The following is a 16,643-nucleotide window of genomic DNA, read 5'->3' as shown; positions in this document are numbered from 1 at the left end:
AAAGGGTAAGGAGAAGATGAAAAAAACAAACAGAAAATGGGAGGGTAAGGAGTGGTAAGAAGGAAGGCGAACGTGGGAAGGGACTGGAAGGAATGGGGTGAAGAGAGGGAGGTAGTGTGAGAAGGGAAGGGAACAGAAGGGAAGTACTGAAGGGAGAAGATGTCGGAAGAATATGTAATGCGTGAGGAGGAGAGGAAAGGAATAAAAGTGAAGGGATGTGAAGAGAAGAAAAGAAAAGAGATGAGGAGGGAAGGGGAATCAGATAAAGCGGAAGGAAGAGAAGGATACCAGAGGGAAGGGATAGAAAGGGATGTAAAGTGAAGGGTAGGGATAGGAGAGAAAGGGGGTACTCGGGGAAGGGGAAAGAATGGAAGAAAAAGAATGTGGAGAGAATGGGAGGGATGAGGAGGGGAAGGATGGGCTTAGGATAGGAGGGAAGCCAAGCGAAGAGAAAAGAAGAGAGCAAGCGGGGACTTTGTTTTTTTTTCTTTTTCAGTGGTAATTCCCTCTGAGCAACAAAATTGAGACTCAGCTTGTGATATCTTGCTCTCCCACCGCTGTAGTCCCCCTGCAACCAGTACCTCGCAGTCTACTGTTGTTCCTATTGATGTTATTGTTGTTTTTGTTGTTGTTGTTGTTGTTGGTTTGGCATCGAGTTAAATCCTCGGCAAGAAAACTCAAAAGAGTAAGGGATTCCAACAAAGGAAGGAAATTTGGAAGAAAAGCTGAAAACACACACACACACACACACACACACACACACACACACACACTCACTCTCTCCCCCCCCCTCTCTCTCTCTCTCTCTCTCTCTCCACCTTCCCCGCCTTCTCCCCTGTGAATACATTAGACTTTATAAACGTTCGCTTCTCCTCTGCGAAAATCGAGTTTTGTTTGTTCGGTATTTCGCTGTATGAGATTGCTTGCGGGCGTGTTCGCCGAGTGTGCACGTCTGTGTGCAAGTATTTGTCTCTGTCGTGGTGTGTGTGTGTGTGTGTGTGTGTGTGTGTGTGTGTGTGTGTGTGTGTGTGTGTGTGTGTGTGTGTAATACAGAAAGAGCACCTTCTGTCACATATGATACATTCAATGCAGCTCCCATTTTCATGAATTACATGAATAACATTTTGTTTCGTTAACCACACATACTCGTATCAATCTGAAATGACCTTTGAATTAGGTTGTTAGGACACACACACACACACACACACACACACACACACACACACATATATATATATATATATATATATATATATATATATATATATATATATATATATATATATATATATATATATATATATATATATTTATATATATACAGTATATAGCTATTATGATCCGAGTCGGGTTTGACGTATGTAAGTTGTTTGTCCCCAGAGTGATGTGCATCACGACTGTCATGGCATGGGTGACCGTGATAATTGTTGGCGGTCCACCCTCTGAAGTTGCTCATGACATCCTTGAGTGCATCGAAGTCAAGGAATGTGTTGTCAGCTGTGATACCAAAAGTGGAATGATCGGCATTTTTTCATCGATGGTCTGTGTCCCTCAGCGAGTCCTTAGCGAACATGAGAAAGCTCAGTGAACATATCATGATGCCCTGTGGCACACCACTGGAGAGGGGTGGGAGGTAATGGTGGCAATGCTACAGAATATATATCTGACTGCCTGCCGACGTCTTGACAGGAAATCTGTCACATAACCATGCTCCCTCGCAGCCCCATGTCCATTGTTTTCTCGATGATGATGATATTGGTCAGGTCGAATGCTGTCGAGGTCCATAAATGCCAGTGCTACTGAGGTTTTTGTGACGATAAATGAAGCCCTGGAAACCAACAACTCAATGTGCAGTAGAGGATGACTTTGTATTTCCAAACTGCCGAGAATCTACTGAGTCAGCGATATCAGTGTACAGTAGGGCCGGTAAAACACAAAACCATTCATAAGACTCAGTGTATGTTACTTATGACTACAGGACTCAGTTTATCAAGAGATTCTGGATTTGGTGATTTGGAAGTGGACTCACATATGCTGTCTTCCAGGCTTTGGGGTATTAGGCTTCTTTAAGTGAAGCACTGGTTATGGAAGTAAGGGGTGTGGCTAGTTCAAGCTCAGATCCCTTGTACAGCCTAAGTGGTAGATGAATGGATGTGGCTGAGTGTTTTTTAATGGGTATAAGACGTCTTGTAACTTGATAATCCTTCGTCATGCTCGGGGGAGAAGGGACTGGGAAGTTTGCAGGTAGAGAGTTGTGGTCAAGTGGTGACAGCTGCTGGCATATACTAGCAAAGTATCTCCTGACTGTGTGTGCAGCTTTCTCGTTACTAAGTTGATCAGCACAAGGGAAGGCAGAAAACTTTTGTTTATTGCAACGACTTAACTGTTTAGCTTTATCATACCTCTAGCAGGGGTACCCGTCGTTCCCCCTTCCCCTCCTTATTTATCTTCCTCCTCCTGTCCCTTCCCCCCATCTCTCTCTCTCTCTCTCTCTCTCTCTCTCTCTCTTTCATCCTATTCTTGTTCCCCCTCCTTATTTATCTGACTCTTACTACTCTGTCCTCCTCCCTCAGACAATCGGTCTTTTTGGTCTTAAACCCTTCTTTGGGTCATAAGACCAAAAACGCGAACACTACAGTCCTATTTGTTCTAGTTCAGTCTTTCATTCTACTCCGGAAAGACCATGTGCAGTACCTCTCATGCTTTTGGAGAGGGATTATAAGAGGTCAAGGAACTTTCTATATCAGCTTTCACAGACTAACGCACAGTATTTATGCGTACTTGTTTACCATCACCGGTGACCTAAAATGACCTCCGACCGGTGACCTCAAATGACCTCAGAGTCAACCTCACATAGCCTATGTCCGATCATGTGTCTCCATGCCAAAAATTGGGCTGCAGGGGTACCCGGATTTTCCTGGGCCAAAAAAGCGAACACTAAACCGGTGACCTCAAATGACCCATATCCGAATCTTAACCCCCCTAAAACCTTCCTTGGGTCATCAGGATTCCATGTATGTAGGTTAAGGCCAGGTAAAATGAAAATTGAAGGAGCAGTTCGTGAACAAATAGACAGACAGACAGAAATTGCCCTTTATATAGTAGATTGTCTGATACTGACCTGTTTCAATTGGTGGGGTATGGGGGGGTAGTAAGCCTTCTTTGTGCTTCAGATTTCACGTTGATTCCTGTGCCTCAGTTTTCTGTAGAGGTCATGGTTTTTCTGGTTAAATGCACAATTTCTCTGTCGTAGTAGTCTGTTTATTCTGTGAGTGATACATAGAGAGTCAGCTGGGTGCAGTTTGACTTTTTTTTTTTTTTTTTTTAAATCGGGAAGAATGATGGTAAGCTTGTGTAGTTGTCTGATGATATCCCTCTCACTTGAAATGTCACCGATGTCAGTTCTCCTCCCTCCCGTCCACCTGCGTAATCCACTGACTGAAGTGACGGTTCGCTGTGTTAGTGAGTGATGACTTGAAATCGCCTCTAACCACCTGCGAGACGGTTAAGGAGGTGGGGGAGGGGGAGCAAAGGACTGAGAGATGATGGCTCTCACCAAGGGGGGTAGGGGGAGTGATAGGTAGTGGTCAACCAGGTCAGAAAAATAATGGCAAAGGTGTTTTGATCGTGTGTGGGAAAATCAAAAATTTTTGTAAAGCTCAACGAACTCAATACTTTTTTTTTTTTTTAAAGCTCAGCTGTTACTGGATGGCTGTGGTATCATTCTCATTAAAGTCTCAAAATATCACATGTATTGGACACATGTATCTCGTTCTGCATGTGTCAAATGTGTCAGTAACATGTTACAGGAGCTGGTCTCTGTATGGGGAACGCGTATGGAACCACGTAATAAATTATGGAGCCAGCTGACCAAGGTGAGTGATGTGGTGTGGCACTGATCCATAAAGCCTCTGCCCCTCATTCATTTGACTGGACAACTGCACTGAACGTAATAACTGGCAAAACAGTATTATACCTCCTTCACACTTTGATGTCTACATAGAATGGTGGCACAGAAGGTAATCCTCCTATGGTGCGGATCTCAAGTGTAACAAGTGTAATAAGGCAGACTTCTGTTACTGAAATCACCTGACTGTTAACTGACTCAAGGATGGAAGTTACTGCATCCAGACACAAAGGTGACGAGTTTCAGGAAGCAGCAACTTTTTTTTTTTTTTTTTTTTTTTTTTTTTTTAAGTCAGAAGAGTATGCTACTGTAGTAATATCGCAGGTCTGTCCGAAGCCTCGGGAAGAACTCATGATCCTGACAAATAGCAACTCTTTTTTGACTCCAGCAAATGATTTTTTTTTTTTTTTTTTTACGTGTCCGACCTGGGCAAAGGTTTCAGGGCCTATTTCTCGGGGGCAGTGACCTATCCCAAGGCCCAGTAGTCCTTCACCTCCACATGTCACCTGAAGGCTCTTCTCCATAATGGGAACATGTTACTTGGTATACCACATGTTATAGCTCTTGAAGGAAACGTACGAAGGGATGCAAAAACACCTCGTTTTGACCCAAATGCGGCGAATTCCGATGGAAAATCTGCAGCGATTTGAAAGTGGTAGCCATACTTCTAAGACCACAGGGAAGTTTCACTGAATAATGTTGCTTCCTGTGTTAATGGGACATCCGTGATGTGCAGCAGCATTATATCCAGCGTGAATTGCCTCCCCAAAATTCCTACTAAGTCGATGTACACAACGTACGGAACGAGCCACTCGTCCAAGTGGAAGATATCCTACTTCTGCCTCATCACATCAAGTTAGGCTTGATGAAAAACTTGTCAAAGCCTTGTATAAGACAGGTGCAGGCTTCTCACACTTGATGAAAGTCTTCCCAAAGATTAACAACGCCTAGCTGAAGGAAGGCATTTTCGTTGGTCCAGAAATTCGTAGCCTGATGAAAGAGTCATTGTGATGCAACCCTCGAGGCAGACGACCTTCGGGCTTGGAGGTCTCTTAAGTAAAATTGTCCTGGTTTTGTGGGAAGTCATCACAGTGATGATTACGTGGAAATCGTTGAAGAGCTCCTGGTTGCGTACCATGAACTTGGGTGCCGCATGACCCTTACAATCCATTTCCTTCATTCACATGTCGGTTTTCGTTGCAAGGAATCTTGGGTGATGTTAGTGACGAGCAGGGTGAACGATTTCACCAGGATGGTAATGGAACAAAGATACTAAGGTAGACGTGGCACTGGTATGATGGCGGACTATCGTTGGATGCTGACAAGGGAAACCGATGTAGAGCATAAAAAAGGAAATCATCAAAAGCTGTACTATGAGTACCTGTATTCACAGCGAAATTTACTTAGAGCTGTGGCATAATACACTTGATTTTGTTTTTGCATATTAGTATTACATCCAAATCAACATTCCTTGATTAAAAATATATTACCGGCATAATTAGGAGATAGGAACATATTGATTTCTTCCTAGTGGAAGAAAAATTTCAAGGCTAATTTTCAGGAAATACGTGCACAATGAAAAAGTACAAACATTTTTGTAATCAGCACCGCCAATTTGCCCCAAATCACCCATTCTCATTTCTGAAGTAGATAAAATGTTGAAATTTGTCGAATAGTGTTACCATAAATGGGGATCTTTGTGTCCGTCATTATTATTATTATTATTATTATTATTATTATTGATGTTGTTGTTATTATTCCGTCAATATTTATCTCTGATTTTCATCATGCATTTTGAGGATGTACAGCACCATGACCTTATTGTACTGACCCAGTTTCAGTGACCTTGATGTACTACTGAAGATGTCCCAAAATTATGAATGTTCAACCTCAGATTACTCCAAAACTATTATAGGTACATGAACATTTAAGGAAATTCCGTGATAATATTTTCCAAATATTTGAAAGGAAACAAAAATTTAAGGTCATTCATGCTTGAGATTACAATATTTCGGACATCTCACTCTTCTACTGCCCTTCCATACAGACAAAAAAAAAAAAAAAAAAACTTAAATGAGGCACTGTATGGTCCTAGAAGTTTAGTCTGGCTCTGGACCAGGTCTGCATACTTCTTGATGGCAGTTAGGCCAACGGTTTTTGAGTTATTACAAAAGCGTAAGTTGTGCCTTTCAGCAATATACTCATAGGTAGAGATCGGTAGCTGTCTGTGGCACTTACAATCTTCTAGTTAATACTGTACGTAGATATCGGGAACTGTCTGTGGCACTTACAATCTTCTAGTTAATACGTAGATATCGGGAACTGTCTGTGGCACTTACAATCTTCTAGTTCTTTTTGCATTAGTTCGCCGTAAGTCTAGCGAGTATCCAGCGATCGCGCGCGACGCACCAGAGCAAAATGGTCGGAAGTCGCGACACGCGAAAATGTCTGTCTGTGCCTTCATCGTTTCTTGCACGAGAACGGTAATAGATATCGACTAAAATCTTCTTGCATTCGGTAGGGGAAAGTCCATGGTGTGTCAGAAACATACCATACAAAAATTTTAGCGATCGCGCTCGACGCGACAGGGCAACATTTTCGGAAATCACTACACGCGAAAACATACGAAAATATTTTTGTTTTCCACTTTTCGGTCAGAGTTAGTCATTGTGGGTTCAATAACTGTATGGAAACAAAGATAATGGTATGTGCAAAAAATCTGTGATGGGAAGCATATCAGTTAGTCTCGATTTTATTTCTTTCTTCGGGCATGACCTAGTTTAATTATAACAGAGTGTGTAATGATTCAAATCTCAGTATTATATCTTAGGAGATCAAAAAAATTTCCATATCATTATGTATGAAATTCACAATCAATCGACCAAACACTGTAGTGATAATATTGTCCACAAAAGGATGCTATAAAGTGTTATTAAGTCAATGTGCAATAAAAAGTCGTAAGGGGATAATTGTATGACCAAGAACATTCTCAAAAACAAATCTCAGCTCCAAAATGCACACACACACACACACACACACACACACACACACACACACACACACACACACACACACACACACACACACATGTAAAACGACAGTAACGACTCTCTCTCTCTCTCTCTCTCTCTCTCTCTCTCTCTCTCACACACACACACACACACACACACACACACACACACAAACATGCCTTCCTGCCTGCGACAGTATATCATCAATAAGTTTCCACGTAATATACCCTGCCCCGGAGGTCACCAGCCTCCCTCACCCTGTTTCATATTTTCTCTCCTTGCCTCAGCCTCTGCACTCATCGTTTCCCTGCCTACCTCTGCCACACCCTGCTTCATAATACCTCTCATTTTTGTGTTTGCTTCTCCTTGCTTCAGTGTTACCCTTCTCGATTCTCACGCTGTCTCGTTCTTACTCTGCCTCGCTCACTCTGGCTCACTCTTACCCTGCCTCACACGTGCACAGTCGCATTTTTTCCCCGCCTCAGTCTTATTGAGTCTCTCTCTCTCTCTCTCTCTCTCTCTCTCTCTCTCTCTCTCTCTCTCTCTCTCTCTCTCACATATTTGCATTCCTCAGTATAATTCTGCACCACACTTCTCCTTCGCTCATTCTTACCCAGCCTCATTCTTTCCCTTCTTTACTACCACCCTACTCAGCATCACTGCCTCACCCAAATCCTACTTTGCTCTCACCCTGCTTTAATCGTATCCTACCTTACTCATACTCTACCATACTTTCACCCTGCCTTACTCTCACTCTGCTTCACATCTCAGTCTAACCCAGTTTCACTCTGTCTCACCCTCATGCTGCCTTACTTCTCACCTTGCGTCACTCTCACCCTACGTCACTCTCTACTGTTTTCCCATCGTGCCTCTCTGCTCACCCTGCCTCTCTCCCTCCCTGCCTCATTTTCACCTTTCCTCGTCCTAATCCTGGCTCACCCTCACTCTGCCACCCTATCACCTAGCCTAACCATTAATTAAGCTACCTCTTTCTCTACCATATCCTGTTCACGTCTATTTCGGGTTGATAGGGGAAGGGGTAAATGAGAAGGGGAGAGAAAGGAAAGAAAGAGAAGAGAAGGGAAGTGAAGAAAAAGAAAGAGAAAGGAAGAGAAAGCAAGGCAAGAGTAAGGAAAAGAACAGAAGGAACTGAAAGGGGAAGGGAGGGGAAGGAAAGGGAGGGGTAAAGGAAGGGAAGGGAGGGGAAAGAAAGGGAGGGGTAAAGGAAGGGAAGGGAGGGGAAACAAAAAGAATGGAAGGGCAATGGAGAGTAGCGAATGGACGGGCTGGGAAGGAATGGAAAAGGAATGTTGGAGTCAGTCAAAAAAAAAAAAAAAAAAAAAAAAAGGAATCAGAACAAACTGGAAAATGGTAAGGCCATACTATGTCAATCTATCTTACTTTCATCCCGTAGAGGGTCCTCAAATGCCATTTAGGACGAAGTTCGCCTATTAGGTCATTATAATTTCACAAGTAAAACGATCATAACACACACCACAAAGCCAGTCAGGAGAGAGGACGTGTGTGCTGGGCAATCCCCAGGTCCTGTCCTCCACACTGACTGTTTTTTAACTAGCGCATACCCCACTGACCGGGCTAATGTATGGCACGGCCTGCGCTATAGGTGCAGGGAATCTTTGAACAAACGAACGAACGATTATAATATTGGAAAAGGAAAGGTGACGGTGAGGGAAATTCTGCTCCACAACATTTCTATTGAGCCTTTTCCTGTCTAGCTGAGTATTCCTGACAGTTCGACAACAGAGTATATTGTAGCTATGGTAAGACAGAAATAAGGCCAGACATTTTCGCAAGTGTTGACATCTACATACGAGGATAGGAAGAGGTGAAGTTGATTTGGTCAAAATAGATTAGGTAAGTTTAAATATTATGAGACTACAAAGAGAAAAGGTGCATTCAGAACAGACAATAGTTTGGTGCCTTTTTTAAGCAGTAAAATCTTCTCTAACCATCTGTTTATAGCCTGACTCCTAAATCCCGAAGAGGGTGGTCACCAACAAAGCATTTCCATGTCGCTCAGTCCTCCACCATCAGACTGCCCTCCCTCAAATTCATGCCACCCTCTCTTATACGCCTGTCCTATCCGTTCCTTAAACTCATCCGTGATCTCCATTGCTTCCTCTCCTCTTTCATCCCACTCATATACCCATTTCTTGTCAGTCTTTCACTCTTCGTCCCCTCCATATGGCCAAGCCATCTCTAGGCAGCTTTTAACACTTCCCAGCAAATCCATGTAATACCACAACACTCTAATTTCCTCATTAGTCTACATGTCTTTCCATGTAACTCCACATGCTCCTGTCAGATAGCCCATTCCAGTCTCTCACTCTTAACTTGTGTCATTCTCACAAAACCTAAGATTCACTTCCATGGGCTGGACTAAGGATCACAATATCTTTATGCATTGATTTCTTTCTTTCTGTGCTCACTCCCTTATTCATGATCACTGCACCCAAATTACATGTAACCTTCTTTCTCTTTCGTATCCTTTCTTACACTTCATTCTTCAAATTGTCTTCCCTGCTCACCACATTACCTAGATATTTGAAGGTGTTAATGTTCTTTACTTCCTGACAACTCATCGTAACTATGCGCACCGTGACTTTGTTATTCTCATAACTTTATTCTTTGCTAGATTCATTTTCATGTGTTTCGCACACACTTCCTAACTAGCTATTCGCTGAGCCTTGCAACTCTCGTTCATTCTCTCTTAACAAACATCATCGTCAGCACCCAACAGTGCATACTGGGAACGAGGTTGGTTCAAGCCATATAATACGATACCAAAAGAGATACGATTAAAGTCGAAAGAGACAGAGTTAGATGGTAAATACTGAATAAACGGGGGTTAGACCAGGTCAAAACAGGTGAAGTTAGTTCAGTTCCGGTCAAAGAATACTGCATCATACAAGATAAACCTTGGCAAAGATAGGGTTAGATATTTCGGCAAATGAGAGGATCCTAATACAAGGAAAGTGAAAGTGAGATAAAGTCAAAGCAGGTTGGTCCAGGCCAGATTATACTCGTATAACACAGCATAAGGTCAGCTAGATATCAGGTGAGATTATGATAGGTTGAATAAGGCAATATATCTTCCCTGGGTCATAAAGGAGAATATATTGGGAACATATGTCGGTAAGATGAGGTAAAAAAAAAGTCAGCTAAATTCATATGTATGATAAAAGGTTAACAAGTCGGGCCGAACATAGAGTTAAAAAAGAAATACTGAATGAAATGATAAAAGATGAGGTCAAAGCAAATCAGGTCAGGACAAACGATATTATGAAGATAGGAGGAAAACACTTCAGATCGAATAAGAAAAATTCCTATCCAGATGTTGGAAAAGATCACAGTAATGATTTATCAGGCCAAATAAGTAAAACAACACACACAGTTTTGGTAGGTTAGGTTAGGTAATAATCATGTTATGTTGGATAGATTTTTACGAGATCAGGATACTGGTGAAGGGAAGGCAGGATCTGGCTAAGTCAGTCCAACAGGTAAAAGCAAAAAGAATATTAAAGAAAATTTAAAAACTGAAAAAATGAGGTCAGCAACGGAGGAGAGGGAAGGTGAGGTCAGGTCCCGAGGGTGAGACGCTTCTATCGTGGGGTTTTCATTATGGTGCTTGTCAGGTCGTCGGGTTATGTTAGGCTAGGTTAGGGTAGGCTAACTTAGGTTTGGTCAGGCGAGGCAAGGCTAGGTTATATTAAGTACATTTTAGATTAGATTTGGTTAGTTTAGGTTAGGTCCAACAAGGTTAATGTCACGTCAGGTAGGGTCAGGCTGATAGGTTAGATTAGGTTTGATTAGATTAGGTTAGATTCATTTAATAACAGCAGCCACACTGTGAGGTTAGGTTAGTTTAGAACAGGCAGAATAAAAGCCGCAGTTAATAAAATTCTCAACACTGAAAAAAGAAAAAAAGAAAAGCGAAATTAAAAAAAAAGGAGGGGGGAGGGTTGCATAAAACTAATATCATAAATGAAGCATGGCTGAAAATTTCAGGTGAAGAGGTGAAGTGAGGGCAAGTGACGTCCCTGTGGTGAGACAATGCTGATGGTCATGATAGCTGCCCAGCTCATACAGCCCTGCCAGGCAACTGTTTCCACTCTGCCACTTCATGTAATTCCACTGTCTCAAAATTATTGCTGCCTTTTCGTAGAAATCATTGTTACATAAAGATCCAATCCGTATCATCCAATTCGAAGCACAGAATCTCAAGGCTGTGCAAACGAAGCCAAGAATGTAAGGACACCATTGATAGCCACACCCACCCCTGCAATATGATAAAGGGAAATAAATAATATTTTACGGGGGAGGCGGTGGGGCGAACCATAGGGTCCCACAGAAGCTCTGGTCTGTGTGAAGGTCTACTATTGTGCAAAATGTCGTGTGCTTACAAAAAGCAGTGGCGCTGTCTCCCTTGAGGGTAACCACCGCCGTAGGGGAAGACCATCGGGGCTGCCAGCCTGATTAAATCGTGGCCCGGTTAAACGTCTATCAGTATGCAAATTTTCGGGTTCCAAGATTAAAAACAACGAACGTGCATAAAGGCTTGGCCAGGACAGACGAAGGCTTCCTTCCCCCCTCTCTCAAGTGAGCGATGGTCTTTGGGAGTCTCACGCTGCCTAAAACGTAGCCCCGATAAAGACTGACCCTTGTACAGAATTCCATGTTCAGTGCCATTGTCTTTCTCTGTAGGGCTGTCCCCATTCCCTTTCGCCCGGGGGGGTTGTCAATTGGGATGAGAGCCTACATAAAACGCGGAGGGTCCAAACGGCCATCAATATGCAAAATTTCGTGTTTCCCCGTCAAACACTTCAGCCGTGAATAATGGCTTAGCCGAGACGCCTGGAGGCCATCCTCTTCCCCGTGAGGGATTACCGTCGATGGTTGCACCTTTTCAAAAACACGGCCGGGATGATCATTTATCAATAAGCAAAATGTCATGTTCGTCGGTTGGAAACTTTGGCCGTGCATGACGACATTAGCCTAGACAATCGGGTCCGCCCCTCCTCCTGCTGGGGAGAAGGCAAAGTTTTATTTTTTTAACACTCCTCTCATAAGGCCAAAACCCCATTCTTCAAGGTAGTACAGTGACCTTGTGAGTTGGTGACTATGGTTGGGAGGGAATGACAGCAAGGAACAGGCGCTAGATTTTGGGCGACCCTGTCGGTACGACAGAAATGTAGACAGGACACAGGAAACTTGAAAATAATCTCCATTAATCATACGGAACAGTCCTACTTACTTAATCCTGCTACCACTAGACTATTTTATTCAGTTAAAGAGACCCCCATGGTGAAATGCACCCACACACACACACACAGACACACACACACACAAGGAAGAGGTCTCATACGCCGACATGATTGCAACAGTGGAGGAATATAGGAGATAATATGCATACACAAGCACGGCCCCAGGAAAAGAACAAAGGAAGTACAACCTGCCAGCGAGTGAATAAACCCCGGCCTCTTTAAATGAATGCGCTGAGAATAGGACGACGACTAGATAAAATACTTGGGTCGTATTCTATGACACATAGGAGATCACTTCCTTGTTGATATATCTGGAAACTAATCTACTAAGTACCTTGAGCCATAAAACCTCCAGAGACGGTGAGAGTATCCTGTGACTGATCTGTAGCCGTTGATGTGGCCACAATGCGATCTGAATGTGAACCTAGTGGACCGCAAGCTGAATTTGCCCTTTTCCTGCAGTTCACTGTCTTCGTTTCCTGGATACGGTGTAAACCGAGGGACGTTTATGTAGCCGGACCTCCTAGCTGCCCAGTTAAATTAGCGCTACCTCGTGAAGGTGTGCTTTTTCAGCATCTGCTAGTCCAAACTGGCAGATGGGCAAACTGTGTGAGACTGAATACAGAGGAATGAGCTTCCGTTCTTATGTTTCTTTAATGATTCTGAGCACACAGAGCCCATCCACAAACAGCTGAATCAGTCATAGCATCCTCATTGTTAAACCCATTATATACACGCTGACAGATTTTGTTTTGTTAACTCTTAACGACTTTAATTAGCACTGAGGACATCTATTATAGTAAAGGGGTCACTCACGGCTATGGTAAATATTTCCAGTTCGAGAAAGTCTCTGTGGATCTGATTAATATTGTTTAGATAAAACAAGAATGAAATAATACGACCTCAGAATCAAGGGATTAATAACGTTGCCAATAAGCCTCCACCCACCCACTCATGATCAGAACAACTCTAGTATTCTGTTCTAGGTAACGTCAGATAAGTTTATTCATCCAAAAATGAGTCACAGGAGTCTGCGAGCGAGTATATATCAAGTCATCACTCTTTAAGAATGATTCCAATCATCATCATCATCATCATCATCATCATCATCATTAATGTGCAGTGTTCAGTCAGCTATCTTCAGTCGCCAGCCATCTGTAATCATCAATCATCCTCACTCGCCAGTCATCGTCGTCATCAGTACTCTTCATTTATCTTCAAACATCATCAATCATCATCAGTCATCTTCAGTCATCGTCATTATCTTTAATCATATAATCATCTTCAATCATCCTCAGCTATTTTCAGTCATCTTCAGTCACCGTCAATCATCTTCAGTCATCAGTCATCTTCAGTCATCAGTCATCTTTAGTCATCATCATCTTCAATCATCCATCTGCAGTTATCATCAACTTGAATCACACTACTCGACAAGAATTTCAGTTCAGAGACAATAATGGGTATCCCACGGCAATAACGTGGCGTTAATTTAAAAATAATATGATGTTCATTTTGCCCTGGCACGAACAGTTTTTCTGAACTCACTACCCTCACGCGCATCCCTATAGTTCAGTGGTCCTGCCTTTCATCGCTTTATCCGTGCTCTTCATATGTCTTTTCTATATGTAGTGTGTAATATCCAAAATATACATTGCCAGTTTTCTACATCCAGTATCTAAAGTCTGTCAATGTAAATTCATTATGCATAATATAACTCCAATTTCAGATTTATGGGTTGACATTGCCTCGCGGATTTGTGAATAATCCTAATGCTTTCTTTTATATATGTGGAAGTTTCACCCCAAAGAAGCAGACACAGAATATCACACCCCTTGTAAAAACTGCTTATCTACATTATTTTGGCGTTAAGATTGGTGACCAACACAAACAATGGGCGTCCCATATCTGTTGCGTGACTTGTTCCAACTCTCTCCACTAATGGCTAGCAGAAAGGAAAACATGGATGCCTTTCGCCGTTCCCATGATGTGAAGAGAACCTGGTGACCACACAACAGACTGCTACTTTTGCATAACAAAAGTTGTAGGATTTTATTCCAAAAACAAAAACAGCATTGTTTATCCAAATTTACCGTTGGCAATAAGACCGATCGATCACACGGAGGACTTGCCCATTCCAAGGTCACTAAGAAATAAATGTGTACTGCAGACCACAGATGAGGATGAAGATGGAGATGCATCTGGAGCAGCTGCCCCTGCTTCTGACTTCGAATGTCAGCCATCTGGCAAAGTACCCCTTCCAGTCACCCAAGGCTACCTTAACGATCTTGTACGTGACCTAAAATTATCAAAACGACAGTCGGAACTACTCGCTTTGAGATTGAAACCTGTTGCATCCAGACACAAAGGTGACGAGTTTCAAGAAGTGGCAACAAAATTGGGAAGTTTTTTTTTTTTTTTTTTTTTTTTTCAAGTCAGACGGAGAAGTATGCTCCTGTAGCAGTATAGCAAGTCCGTTCGAAGCCTTGGGAAGAATTTACGACCCTGACGAATGGCGACTTTTAACTGACTCCAGCAAATCAGGTCTGAAAGCTGTTCTGTTCCACAGTGGGAACATGTTACCCACTGTGCCACTTGTTTTTGCTCTTGAAATGAAGGAAACGTACAAATGGATGCAAAACCCCCTCGTTTTGACTGAGTACAGCGAATTCCGATGGGAAATCCGCAACGATTTGAAAGAGGTAGCCATACTGGTTGGACTACAGGGAAGTTTCACGAAATACTGTTGCTTCCTGTGTTAATGAGACAGCCGTGAGGTGCAGCAGCATTATATCCAGCGTGGATGGCCTCCCCGAAGTTCCTAAGAAGCTGGTGTACACAAGGTAAGGAACGAACCACTCGCCCAAGCGGAAGATATCATACTTCCGCCTCTTCACATCAAGATAAGCTTGATAAAGAACCTCGTCAAAGCCTTAGAAAAGACAGGTGCAGGCTTTGCACACCTGAAGAAAGTCTTCCCTAAGATTAGCAACGGCAGATTGAAGGAAGACATTTTCGTTGACCCATAAATTGGTAGCCTGATGAAAGAAAGTACAGTCAGTGTGATGCAACCCTCGAGGCAGACGAACATAAGGCTTTGAGGTGTATTAAGAAAAGTTGTTCTGGTTTTCAGGGCAGCCATCGCAGTGAAGATTACGTGGAAATCGTTGAGGAGCTTCTGGTTGCGTACCATGAACTTGAATGCCACATGCCCCTTAAATTTTTTTTTTTTTTTTTTTTTTTTTTTTCCCCCGACAAACTTGGGTGATGGTAGTGACGAACAGGGTGTACGTTTTCACCATGATATTGCGGTAATGGAACAAAGATTCTAAGGTAGAAGTGGCACTGGTATGATGGCAAACTATTGTTGGATGCTGACAAGGGAAAACAATGTAGCGCACAAAAACATAAAATCAAAAACCGTACTATGAGTACCTGTATTCACAGCGAAATTTACATACAGCGGTGGAATAATACACTTGATTTTGTTTCTGCAAATTACTTTTACATCCCAGTTAATATTGCTCGATTAAGAAAATATTTCCAGAATAACTAGGCAATAGGAGCATATTGATTTCTGACCAGTGGAAGAAGAAATTCAATCCTGATTTTCAGAAAATCTGTGCGTGATAGAGAAAAGGTAAAAATATATTTAATCAGCACTGTCAGTTTATCCCAAATCACCCATTCTCATTTCTGAACTAGATAAAATGTTGAAAATTTTCTAGTAGTGTCACAATCATCTTCAATCATAATTAACATTTTCAGTCATTATCAGTTACCTCCAGTCATCCTCAGTCATGTTCCGTCGTTATCAGTCATTTTCAGTCGTCATCAGTCATCATTATTTCCAGTATCCTAACACTGCTCCCACTATATAACTGATCGGAGTGGGATCCAGAAACAGGAAATTGGAAAAACAAAGAAGGAAAAATACAACTGGAACAGAGTGAAGATGAGCCACACCACTATTCGCTCTTCACTTCAAGCATTCGGAATCCTCGACTCACATTCTGAAATCCTCAGCTCACATACTGAAACGTCGGCTCAGCACTGAGATCCTTGGCTCACACACTGAAATCCTCAGCTCACATACTGAAACCTTGGCTCACATACTGAGATCTTCGACTCACATATTGAAACTGTCGGCTCATATACTGAATTCCTATGGTCATATACTGAAATCCTGTGCTCACCTGCTGAAATTCTTGCTCACTTGCTGAAATTCTTTGCTCACCTACTCAAACCCTGGGTTCTGAAATCCTCGACTGAGTCAGTGAAATTATGTGTACTTTGAGGATGCAAAACTTTCGATACGGTCGGGTTCTCATCAGACTTGTGTGTTTAATTCCTCCGTTTGAATATAATCGCTTTACTGTAGCAAGACACCTGATACATCATCCTGTGTTCTGCCTTAGGACGCCATGTATATTTGTTGTTATA

This window comes from Coenobita brevimanus, chromosome 101, assembly GCF_032717465.1.
Source record: "Coenobita brevimanus isolate Jiangsu-jjx chromosome 101, ASM3271746v2, whole genome shotgun sequence".
NCBI lineage: Eukaryota > Metazoa > Arthropoda > Malacostraca > Decapoda > Coenobitidae > Coenobita > Coenobita brevimanus.
Note: the sequence above shows the minus strand (reverse complement) of the source record.